The sequence below is a fragment of the Vollenhovia emeryi genome, unplaced genomic scaffold (genome assembly GCF_000949405.1).
Source record: "Vollenhovia emeryi isolate VEMERY1.0 unplaced genomic scaffold, V.emery_V1.0 DF939274.1, whole genome shotgun sequence".
Taxonomy (NCBI): Eukaryota; Metazoa; Arthropoda; class Insecta; order Hymenoptera; family Formicidae; genus Vollenhovia; species Vollenhovia emeryi.
The window spans coordinates 227,517-240,995 of record NW_011967092.1 but is presented as its reverse complement, the minus strand read 5'-3'; the positions used below and the strand labels follow the sequence as shown (position 1 = coordinate 240,995).

The 13,479-nt window shown below is 39.6% G+C and overlaps 1 long non-coding RNA gene across 1 annotated transcript; it reads right to left on the bottom strand.

Moving 5' to 3' along the window:
• Nucleotides 1–1,607: 1,607 nt before the first annotated feature.
• Nucleotides 1,608–8,779, bottom strand: LOC105559410. The gene is made up of 2 exons (XR_001008746.1): nucleotides 3,602–8,779; nucleotides 1,608–3,050 (listed from the first exon to the last, which is right to left on the bottom strand). It is a non-coding gene; the product is annotated as an uncharacterized LOC105559410 (long non-coding RNA).
• Nucleotides 8,780–13,479: the final 4,700 nt, after the last annotated feature.

Genomic DNA, 13,479 nt, shown 5'->3' with positions numbered 1-13,479 from the left:
AATTTCGAGAAAACCTAAGAAGAGAATTCTAACAGTTTTAAGACCAAGTGATCAATAAGATTTTGCCTCAATCAATTTAGTCTTCGTGCATCCTATATTACCGAACATTTTTCAAAAGTTTCAGTTTTCTCACATTAGTTTTTTTACATCTAAGATAAATATTCCATTCAAGAATTTTCTATTGTTTATTATGCAGGATGTTAAAAGGAATTAAACAAAGAAGTTAATTTTTTTCATTATTTAAGTACAGAAATAATTTTCTCTGCTGTTAATGCGACGAACGCGTATTTTTTTTACGCAAAGAGCATATTCTCTTTATACAAGAACTGCCCGTCGTTGTTATTGTTTACTACAATATTTGCAACTGTGTTGATAAATTTCCATCCATAAATGTATAGATAATATTCTCTGCATAGGTAATGTTTCTCATGCCTTCTAAGACCTAACGCGAGTGGAATAATAGCGAAGGGAATTCCCCCTGGAAGCCTTTACGATCGCAGCTACAGAGCCTTTCACATAATACAGTCCTCCTTTTCTTGCGATTATCGTCGATGTGATTATCATCATGTATATTATTTCATCAATATAACATATATTTTTATGGCGTTCTAGATTTCATAAATGTATAAACCAATGACTTCTATAAAGAAATATAACGTAACGTGCATTATCATATGTTTGAGAGTATCAAATTTTGAAATCTCGCTATATTTTTTATTAAAATTTTTCCTGCCGTTATTGATATTTGTCGATTATTACCCGTTATTAAAATAATCTAAAATATAAAATGAAATAAAAATGTAACGTCTATAGTAGAACATTTTATGTACAAGACTACTTGGGATATATCTCATTATTTTAATGACTCAGCCACTTGCCAGGCGACAATGCCAGTCTGTCCAAAGGGAATATATTACGCGAAACGCTTAAAAGGATCTGGACGATGCTGTAGAGAAGATGACATTTTCTTCGGTGCGACATTTAAGGCATCCTTGCTCCCAGCAGTATCTAGTCTAAGTATAGGCGAACTATGGAGCCATTTCAAAATTGAAGGGGTGGATACACAGGGGCTGATATAGACACTCGTGCAACAAAATCATGGGTAGGAAATTTATTCCATCTTCCCCATGCACCGCCGATATTTTTCAATCTATACGCAGTACGTTTCTTCGTGAAAAATCGCGAGGCGGGGGGTAACACGAACAATTGTACGCGGGACTTGTCGATTTTCTTTTTAAGGAGACGGATAGGAGGGAGCGGCGCACAAAAAGGTTACGGAATTTCCGGAACAGCTTTCGGTACAGAACGAGGTAGGGGATGCACTTCAGTTGACGCGGGCGTACGTAACGCGTGCCCCTGGGGGGTCGCAATATCGATCTCCCCTTTGCCCCTCGCATCTCCCTTGCGTATTACCTCCTCCATGTCTGTTCGTTCAGCAGCATATCAACAGCGGACAGCCCGAATTGTACAAACCTAATGGAATATATGCCTTCCTGAGAAGCCTGCCGTCCTTCCTGTGTGAATTTATTCGACTGAAGCTGGAGAGCCGCATTCGTCGACGATGATATATTAAGGGAGTCAAAACGCCGAAAATAAAAAAAGGACGGTTTTGGGAGGGCGTGGGTTTCATCATTTATTTTTTATCATTCCCATTCTCGTTTTCAATAAATAAAACGAGACAGGGGACTATAACACAGAGGAGAAAATTAGTGATTTAGGTGCTTCGGCCGGACGCATCTGGTTCTGCATTCCAAATTTTCCACTCAATTCGCTTCTCCGTGAAATTTTCGCTATGTATAACTCGCAAAGTCTCTCTCGGTTAAAAAAATTTGACGTATATCTCTGGAATGGTGCCTTACGATACAATTGTATTCGAATGTGTATGGAGGATCTTGGAAATGCACAGAGGGATTTACACGACGGCTTGAGTATGTTGATTAAAATATATATATATATGTATATGTATATATGTACATAATAGCGATAATATCATTAATAATAAAGTTAATATGGTATAATGTGATATCAAGTGATCCCACGAAGGGAACAATTGTCGATTCGTTGCTACCGTGAATACCTTCCGAGGATGAGTTAGAGACGCTCTCTTCGGATACTCTTGCACTTGGCCGTTCTCCTCTTCCGTTGCACAAAACTTTGTAGAACGCTGTCCTTGGGAGAGGGTAGGTAGATGTTTTTGTGACTTACGCATCCTCCCGTTGTGACGTATGCTGTTACGATTTTGAAAAAAGCCCTTGATCATCCCAGCCAGCTAGAACTTGGCCTAAACTTGCAAAAGTATCGAGCGCGCAATATCACTCTTAGAGAATTAAATTATCACTTAGAGCCCAAGACCTCGCAGGGTTCGATATGTCGTGATCTGTGCGGTTAACACACCGACTATCCGATCGTGATTAACCGTGCCAACTTTTCAAGTCTTCTAGTCGATGTTACGTTACGTATTTTCGTAGTAGATCGTTCCTATCGACTGACGTCGCTTGTCGCGATAGTCGATGTGCTAATGGAAACGACCACGCGCGCAAGCAAACAGACTACTACACTATTGTATTATCTATCATTAAAATTACTTCACTTTCCATCGTTTTAATGTCAACTTGGAATCTCCCTCTTTACGGGCATTCGCAACAATATTACTGTTCGCGTCTTGCGAATTAGTAACATCTAATCTAAAATATGTCGTTTAAAGGCTATTTAGATCATATATACTATTATACAATTTGTACTTGAAGTAAACATACAAAAAGCACTCGTCTATTCACTAGCTCCCTTAGCACTTATGAACATAATGTGCACGAAGAGGTGCGCACAAGGTACCACAAAATAATATCCAGACTTACAAATACGGATAATATATCGATCAGTTTCTACCCGTTTGTTTGCGCCGCAGTTTTGCTTAGCGCGTTCACGTGGAAATAAATGACAATTCCTGTAATAATTTGTTGGTGTTGAGGCCGACAAAGCTACGAATATTCATCGGTATCTCTCGTTCTATCACAGGCATGAATACTCCGGCGCATTTTTATATACAGAGTGTCCCAGGAAGTAAGGTCAATATTCTGGGAGGTGATAGTATCGATCATTTTAAGCAAAAATGTTCATATGAATATATGTCCCATTCCCCACTGTTTCTAAGATAGAGCACATTTTGTCGACGTCCTCGTTCAGATAAAACATGAACACCGGGAAGCGTTCCACTTTCACGTAACGTATTGAAAACCTTAGAAAACACTTTACGATTCGGAATTCTGCGTGTAGGGAAGCGTCGACGGTATTCTTCAACAGCAGCAGCAGCAGCACTACCACTTGTGAATACGTGAGGCATTTTGAACATTTCTACAATGTTATCAGCGCAACAGTCAACAGACGTATAAGAATAAATTCCCGCAGACGTTTATGAGGCTGGATGAAGGGTCAGGTGTACAGAGAAAAAGTAAATACACGAGACATTCAAGTAGCTCTATCTCGGAAACAGTGGGGAATGGGACATATATTCACATGAACATTTTTCCTTAAAATGACCGATACTATCACCTCCCAGAATATTGACCTTTCCTTCTGGGACACCCTGTATACATATACATATGTTTTTGTATAATTACATAAGCATATTTACATATGTATGTCATATATGTATTTTTTCTCGGATCTTGTATTATTTTTCAAATAGAACTTAAGCAAAGGGAAAATTCACGCAAGTTTTGATATTATAAATCAAATACGGATGCAATTTGCCAACAATGAAAATAGTTGATATGTTATGTCTCTCTATTCGTACGGATTCTAATTTATATCACATAATTTCTTGTCCTATCCCTGGTAAGAATTCTTCAGAAACGTCGTTTCTTCTCGAAACATTTCTAATTGTCTGCTAATTATCTACTTCGTCTACTAATGAGAATCCCTATCGAATTTTTATTTCACGCAGAAAATTCTATTAATCCGTCTCGATATTATGAGATTTCTATAATACATTAGGCCATATATCGTGATTAATGATATCGAGGGTTAAATCCCAACCGCATGTATCCCCAAAATCAGCTGTAAAAAGATTAAATCTTCCCATTTTGGTCTCATAAGTCTCCTTATTTGTCACTACTCATTGACGAGTTTACGTACAATAATAATCTGTCTCCGTTGCAATTAACGCAATTCTCCTCTATGCAATATGCATTATTACCGTAGTTTTTCGATCAATAATCTCATGTTTCTTAGTTCGATTTACTAATAACGGGCAATGCTGATATTAAAAGGTCGATATGCGATCTTCGGAGTGGTTTAAGGTATCGGTAAGGTATCGTTGCGGTAGGCGAAGGGATCGATCGCGTATCAGGTCGCATCGGGCAACGATAACAGGTATCGTGAAAGTTCTGATACAGAATGTCAACATTGTGTAATATTGTAGACAGGGAAATGAAATTAAACGCTCGATAAGATACGGCTGGGTACTCTCCGCGGAAATGTCTTCAGACTGGATAAGTTGCTCGATCAATTATTAATGAGAATTACGTGTGTCAAGGGCCGTCTACATGAATAACTATCTGCAAGGCGTGACGAATGAATTCGACGCGAGCTTCCGCAACTTGACGAAAGCGCGATAACGCGACCGTCGCGAAATAATTGCGCGGTGCAATTAGCGCCACATCGATTTTTGGTCGAGCGAAGGAAGGGGGCGGAGAGAAATTATGCTAAAGAAAAGGAGAAAAAATGTAACGATCTATTCCCTGACATCGCACTCACCTCACTGGCGCTTCCCGCTGCTTGTCGGCGCGCACGCATTAATGCACCTCTACTTCCCGTAATTGGTAGCCATAGTCAGATCTACGCATCAAGTCTACTTGTATCACTCGTCGGGAATCAAGTGTAATTAGATACCAAGATACATGCTGTCCTCCGATTTACCGCGTGGATCTCCGCGTGGAATAAAGGGCGCAGAAAGCTCTACTGCGGAAGGGGGAATTGTAATACGTGACGGTATACCACCGGTATGTACGGGGTAAATTAGCTACTACAGCAAAAGATACTGATATTTATATCTATGTACATACGCATCCGCGCGCGCGTGACCACGTGGCGGCAAATCGATCAACCCGCGTGTCGCGACTCTCGTTAAAATTCAATCAAGAAGACAGGAGACTCAACTTATTTCGAGAATAGGACTAAAATCTGGTTTATATGGTAGTTCAAATTGTTCAAAGATGTACGCCAGGCACAGATGTTTGTACTATGTTAGATCGCTAACTTGATCAAAAGAGCTGTGTTTCGCAGGATAGCCGGTGTCGGCCATGACATCCTACAGAACATGGCGGTGGTACGTGTGGTAGTGTACATGTGAACACCCGACGTGCATGTGTGTGTGTATTGTGATTCCCGCCGTTCGCGCCAAGCGGTCAAGTATATGAAGGTTATGTTGTACTTTGTGAGTATAAAATCTCTTCCAACTGCATTCATTCACATTTGTAAAGTGTCTGGACACTTCGAAAATCTGGATACAATGTTTATTAATGTTAATAATTACAACGTAATCTTCACATATTACAAACCCCGAAATTTATTACGCATAAATATTGGGTTGACAACTAATTGCGGATTTTTTTAAAGAAAACAAAAGATAATTTTTTTATAGAACGAAATGTCTCTATTCAGTAATGTATTGTCCATTTTTGTCAATGATCTTATGCCATCTTTCAGACAGCATCATAATCCCACGTTCGTAAAACTTCTGGTTTTTATTGGCAAAAAGCTGAACCAAGTACGATTTGACATCATCATTATTGAAATTTATACCATTCAAGAAGTTTTGCAAAGAACGAAATAAATAGTAATCTGATGGTGCAAGGTCAGGACTATATGTATAGTGGATGTAGCAACACATCCCAACCAAACATGTAAGGCCACACATGTACAAACTTTAGAACGAAATAGCTGACAGTTGAGTGGTCGCCTCATCTTTGTCTAATAAGTAGTGGGGGTAACAGAAGAGTAAGGGAAATGATAAAGGGTAACCACTTAAAGTATGTTGTCTCTTTCTAAAATTTGTACACTGCTTCAGCTAAACGCGCAGTCTATGTAGTCTACGTCTATGGATCGAACACAGTATTTTTTCGATTTGCCAATTCTGATCGTTTTTATTGAATTGCATCGTTTAGTTTGGTTAGTTGTTCAATGTATACATCTGAATTGATCATTTCATTGCGTGATCAAATTTTAAACTGGATAATTCCTTTGTAATTCCGCCAAACTGATAACATGACCTTCTTTTAATGAATATCAGCTTTAGGTGTTGTTGACGCGGGTTCATCTTGCTTACTCCGCGATCTTTTTCAATTGACACTGTTATAAACAGTCTATTTTTCATTGCTAGTTATCGATCATTTAAAAATGGATCATTTTCGTTACGTTTCATAAGCAAATCGCAGATGCTAATGCGTTGTGTTAAGTGAATTTCTTTAAGTTCATGAGGAACCCATAAATCGAGTTTTTACGCAGCCAAGTTGTTTTACACGCTTTTCAATGCATCTATGTGATACATCGAGCTTTTCTGCAATCTCACGTGTTGTGCTATGACGATCCGTACAGGGAGGACAAACTCTCCGTATTTTAACGGTGGCGGAAGTTTGATTAGTTCACAACTTCGGGTCACGAGGCAGAGCGCAGCACTGTTGTTCCCCCACTACCATTGATAAAGTTATGGCGGATAACCGTGGTTATCGGTTGCAACAGTTTGCGATGACTGGCGACGATTTTAAAGTGTTGTGGGGAAATTACACCAAACGATTTTTAAAAAATGCCTTTTGCATTAAAAGAAAAATTCTACATATCCAGTAATAAAGTTTATTTCCTATCTCCCTCTACGGGAACGTCTTTTAACCGTTAGGTTATTTAGCGTGTTTTCTCGATCTGAGAAACAGCTATTACACTATCTTCCCAGTATGTCCAATAAATTAACAAATAAACTCCACCTTCTTTCAATTATCTCTCTTGATAACGTACATAATCAGTTCTACACTTTTGTTTAATTGCTAATAATATATTAGCAATTTCGATGTATATGTGTATGCACGCATCTATGTATATAGATGTCCACGTACCTTGCTCCATTCCTTATCACGTGACTTACTTTAGTTCGCCCTTTCCGGGTCATAGAGCAGATCACGTACGTCCCCCATTTTCTCAAGAGTAAGTTTGTTCCCCCTAGATCCGTATCGATTATTGTTTTGATTTGGTTATCATCAATTTCAACTGGACAACCAGAGCGTTGTTCATCTTTGAGTAAAAACTCACCAGAATGAAATTTAGCAAACCAATTTTGACATTGCCATTCTTTTAAGGTTTCATCGCCATACACAGTACATAACTTTTGGTTAGCGTGCGATGCGTTTTTTACTTTGCGGAAGTAAAAAGCGAAATATGACGAAGATACTCGTTTTGCTTTTCCATTTTTCAACCGACGCCAGACAAAAACTACACAACCGATCGATACAACTTTTGTACTGAAATGCCAATTAAAGTATCAATTATCAAACAACAATATCGGTTTGACATTTCGAATATGTAAATATACCTAAACATTCAACTATCAGTGAAATCCGCAATTACTTAGTGCCAACTCAATACATCTTACTTACTGAAATGGCAAGAAATGACTCGTTGATCGACGTTGAAACGATGCCGAATTGACGTCAAAAACATCAAATCGATATCAATTCGACATCGTTTCAATGTTGATAGACGAACTATTTATTTTTTCTCGCTGGGCGGGTATCATACACACGTCGGGTATTCACATATACACTACCACACACGCACCGCCGGCCGCCATGTGTCGGGTTTCATGGCCGAAACCGGATATCCTGCCGATCACAGCTTTTCTCTGGCCAAAGCCCGAAGTTAGTGATCTAGGCCCGTATTCATAGTCGATTCTTATTTCAAAATCATCTTAAGTATTGTCTTAAGATGCTAGTACGGCTCCGTGATTGGTTTAAAACACATTAAGAGTATACTTAAGATGATCTTAAATATAAAAACGGACTATGAATACAGGCCCTAGTATAGTATAGAAATCTGTGACACCAGGTGCATGAAGACTAGAGATTAGGAGGCTCAATTTATATGGACGAATGCGCCAGATTCTGTGCTCAAAAGTGGTTGTCGATGTTAGTACGAAATCCTAATCGAGATGTCGCTTTCGTTGCACGTAGTGTTTTCACGTACACACACGGCATCATTAATGCCTATCCATCTGACGTTGCACACGGATCGAGGTACGTTTGAAAAGCGTGTGACTTTCTAACTCTTCGTGCATTATGATTATGGAAACAGCGAATCAGCATTAACTATTAGCGTTTTCGACTGGGCCAGAATTAATGATATCATTGGGAGCGATTAATGACGTCACGAGTTTTGTTTTAGGTTACTAGACAAATAACCCAAATGCAATCCATGTTCGACCCATACCATTGTGAATTGATCCATCAGTGCCAAGAAGCTTTGTAAGATTACAATCGGGTTATACGTGCGTGTTTATTGTAGAACAAAGCATTCTTTGGTGACAATAACGCGTAAGTTTACCAATAAATATTTCGATTTTATCGTAAAATTAAAAAGAATATTGTACCTAGAACCTAATCTAACAACACATTTTCGGTCGAACATGTGTTCCTAGTATCTTCAGGTTAAACGCTCCGCGAGTGCTATGTCAGATCCAGTCAGTTGAAAACGCTATATGTTTCCACCGAAGGTGAGAGTCGGGCTAGAGTCGGGTCAGAATCGGGTTGGGGGGGGAGGGGTGAACACTTCGGTGGAAACACCAAATTCAAACCTAAACACTACCTTAGAAAATTTTAAGGTAAAACAGAATCGAGGTAAATCAAAAAGCTACTTATTACTACAATATTTATCTTGATGGCAACACTACAGGAACCTAACAAGACTCTTAATTGTCGTTTCCATCAAACCTCATTTGGTCCACTGAACCTCATTAACCTTAAAATTTTATAAGGTAGGGTTCAGGTTCGAGTTTGGTATTTCCACCAGAGCGCTCACCCGATTCTAACCCGACTTTAGCCTAACTCTGACCCTCGGTGGGAACGTAGTCATTATTGCCAGTTTCAATATAATGCACGAAGAGTTAGAAAGTCGCACGCTTTTCAAACGTACCACGATCCTCGTGCAACTTCAGATAGTTAGGCATTAATAACATCGTATATACCGCTATTTATTCCTTTTGACGTCCGATCATAGTATAACTAGTAAGTCCAATCTGTCATTTGTTTCGTTTTGCGTCGATCTCTTCTGCGCATCTGACAGTACTCTGGGCAGATCAATGAGAGAAAAGTTGCATGTGCAGTAGTGTGGCCATTGTATAACTAGTATGCCCATTCTCTGTCGGCCCTTTGATCTTTTCGATTTGAATCGCGCGGTATTCCACCATTACTTTAGTGTGCAAAATCCTTTCACATTGGGTCTGTTTTTTATTGCTGCACTCCTAAACTAGTGCACACTGGTGCAATGAGTTGGAATGAGAGGCAATCTATTTGTTTCATGTTAACTTATTGCACTAGTTCAGTAGTGCAGTAATAAAGAACAGGCCTATTGTCACATTACCACATATATAACATTCTTCTCATTGGCCACACAAAGATAATGGCGGATGCGCAGAATCAGCGCAAAACAAAACAAATGACAGAGTAGGCATACTAGTTATACTATGGTGTGGCTTTTATGAGTACGTATACACATGTTACTGGATCCTGTCCATGTGTATGGCGGAATACCACATAATCGGGACCGCAAAGATCAAAGGGGCCGACAGAGAGGGGACCTACTAGTCATACTATAGTCCGATTATCAACAGTTTATCGATCACCAGCGCCGCTTATGTATATACTTTGAACTACCATATAAACCAGGTTTTGGTCCTATTCTCGATAGCATAAGAGTTAAGTTACCTGGTCTTCAATCTTTACGACCAGGCGCTACAATCGATAAACTATTGATAATCATAAGTCACGAGGGAATAAATGGGTATGCACACTTATCCCGAGTCTACTAACATACACTCACACCGTGTACGTGAAAACGCTACGTGGAAGCAATATTTCGATCAGGATTTCATACTAGCGTCGACGACTACTTTTGGGCTCAGAATCTGACGCATCCGCCCATATAAGTTAAGCCTTCTAGTTTCTGGTCTTCATGGATCCGAAGCATTTCCGGAATGAGAATCAAGAGGTCGAGTCCCATAGACTTATATAAACAGACTGCGTGACTCGTGAGAGACTTTGAAGACAACACCGGAGAGAGAGAGAGCAATAGAGACCGTAATGGCGTCTCTGTCTGATGCATGAGGTGGTGGAGGAACACGAAAGTCGGAAAGCAGCGTTGGCGGGGGATGACGGGGTGGACAATTGCTCACATCAGCTGCTATTCTGTTAGACTGTATCGTGTAATTTGTTCAGATAACATTACCAAAATTGTCGCATATTGTTGCTTATATAAAACAGAACAAGGAGTTAATGTAAATATTTCTTGGATACTTTCAAAGTATCAGCGAACGAGCTACGCACAAGATACCATACGCAGCATATCAACTTCTTAAAATAATTTTACTTCAAAGTTAATATTAAAAAAGAATGATTAACTATTCTAAACAATACATGACTGACTAATTAATTTTATTTAAATACAAAAGAATGTTGACCAGGCTAGAATTTGCAATATGAGCTTAACAGTCGCGCTTTCATATCTTTACCCATACATATGTCCTCCCCCCCCCCCACTCTTTGCGTATAAGAGAAAGGCAGCATTACGGACGAACTAAAAACCCTGTAATCAGAGATTGGCCATAAGAGTTCGTCAAATTCCTGCGAATGAGAGAGAAACATAATCTCACTCTTCTACGATCGTAACAATTTCTCTCTTACTCGCAGGAATTTGACAAACTCTTATGGCCAGTCTCTGATTACAGGGTCTCTAGGACGAACTAGCTCTGTCCTTCAAATTTTGGTTTCAGCTCGGCCCGTATGAAGGCGCAGTCTACATATATAAGTCTATGTCGAGTCCTTGCTTTGAGGACGCTTCCGTCTCGAAGGATTTTTGCCGTGAAATCCGGCGGGAATAGACGTCCTTACACGGGTATATGTTGACGTGATATATGAATAAACGGACATAGAAACAAGTGTTCAATAGGCACGGTTTCAAAGATACGGTGGGACACTGCAGAGATTACTTATATCCAGGCGCTATGTGATGAGATATATTTGAGAATCTAGGAAGGACTTACGAATACATTTAGCCACTGTCTACTTATCTACGAAGAGTTCTACGATACCCCGGAATCGCGGAATAAACGCTGCTTTCGAATTGTAACGCACGCCGAAATTTGTACTTGGGGTGCGATCCCCGTTTCACGCATGATGCATAATTTATCCTTGTTATTCACCAAATGTTAAAGAAGGATCAACAATGCATATCATGCGTGAAACGGATTGCACCCTTGGTCAACCGATCATGTCAGAGCATGTTGCAACTTGCAAAAGTTGCAAGTTTGCAAAACAATTCGCAATAGTTCCGAAAATTTTCTTTAATCTACGAACTTGGAAAATAAATTCTTAACCTACGCTCGTATGACATTTCGTTTCTTGCTCGATCTCAGATTTATCGTCTGAAATATTACGTATAATTAAAGATAACACTGCATTTGCATGTTTCACGTGGCTATTACGCTGAAATAACCTAAGTTTCCAAAAAACTTTAAGTTTATTAATTTTAAGCCGCCAAATGTAAAACACTGTAAATTAATAGCTTAAGCCAAAGCATTTGGCTTCTAGTGTTATTAATTACGATCGATAAGCACAATAAACTTCAACTTGATTGCCGTTCATCAAACTGAGTTTGCAAACTTGTTCAATTATTTGTTACTTAACTATCGCAGAAGTCGTTTGCGTTACTCTTCATTTTATTTAAGAAAGCTTCGAGAAGTGGCTAACAATTTACGCTAAACTCTAGATCTACATCTCTCCTGAAAGATCATCTGAGAAATTGTTTCAGTTGACACGCACTCGCGTGTATTTCGCGATCCGGTTCCGATCAATTACGTTTCGATCAATTATAGGACAATCACTTGTAGATGTGGATAACGGTGAGAGGGGAGGAACAAAGTTTTAGTAAGCGATTAGCATGGAATAAGAGTATTTTTAATGATTTCAACAACAACAGGTACAGTAACCAGTGTTTACCTGCAGTAAATACGTTGGTAATTATTCTCTTTCTCACAATTCTGTCTTTCTCTCTTGCACGGTGTTTGCCTCCTACTATTATCCTACTAGCCGCTTAAATCTATGTCTCATTACCGTCTTTTGCGCTTACCCATCTATATATATGGATAACCAAATTATTTACGTGATTACTAGATCTTTACTCTAGTCAGCTGTCTAGCTAGCTAATTCTATTCTAGTTGTGTACGTGTGTGTATGTGTGTGGATGTGTACGGTTGCAGAGAATTTGAGTTTCCTTCTACTGCCAATGATCTTATCATTTTTCTTAGTCGTTTTGTCAGCGTCTATCAGCTCGGTAAAGATGCATTGTTTAAGAGACGTGAGGTGTCTCCAGCGATAAAAGATTCGAAATAAGACGAGTGTTAGTACCATGCGGATCAATACTTCGTACTCCGTTACTTTTGCATCGGTCGCATGTTTGCGAACACGTGGCGAGATTCGCGAGAGGAAAATAATGAAATCATTGTCAGTGGAACAGAAGGGGCGAAAGAGTGGGCGCTACATCGGAGCTTCTCCGAAGGAAATACGGGAAATACAGAAATATATATATCAATCTCAACTTTGTCTCCCTTACACGATTGACTTACGCTACGGAATAGATTCGTGTCTTCCACACAAACGAATTAATAAATAAGTAAATAACTAACTACATCGTGTGTACGTGTGCGATCGTCACGATCGTTCGATATCGCGGCTTCCCGCCTCAAGGTTTCAGCGAGGCGGTCTTTTCAAATTGATATCGAAGCGATATCGTACGCGCGACGACGATCGTCGAACAATAATAACGACCATAATGATCAATGGCATATAATATATGGAAGAATATACTGGAGACATACGTGTGCTTGATTGATAACAGATTACATGTCTCGCAGAGAGCTAATGATACTTAGTGATAAGGTCGAGCTTTTCAATGATCACGTAAGGTATATTGCTACTAAGCTACGTTTTACGCTAAAGGCCGAAGCAAATCCGGTCTTCGAAAGGCCGTCTCTCGTCGGACATGAACACAAAACTCATATTCTTCTCCTCCTCCTCCTTCTTGGAGAGGGAGAGAGAAAGAGAGAGAGAAAGAGAGGGAGAAAGAGAGAGAGAGAGAGAGAGAGAGAGAGAGAGAGAGAGAGAGAGAGAGAGAGAGAGAGAGAGAGAGAGAGAGAGAGAGAGAGAGAGAGAGAGAGAGAGAGAG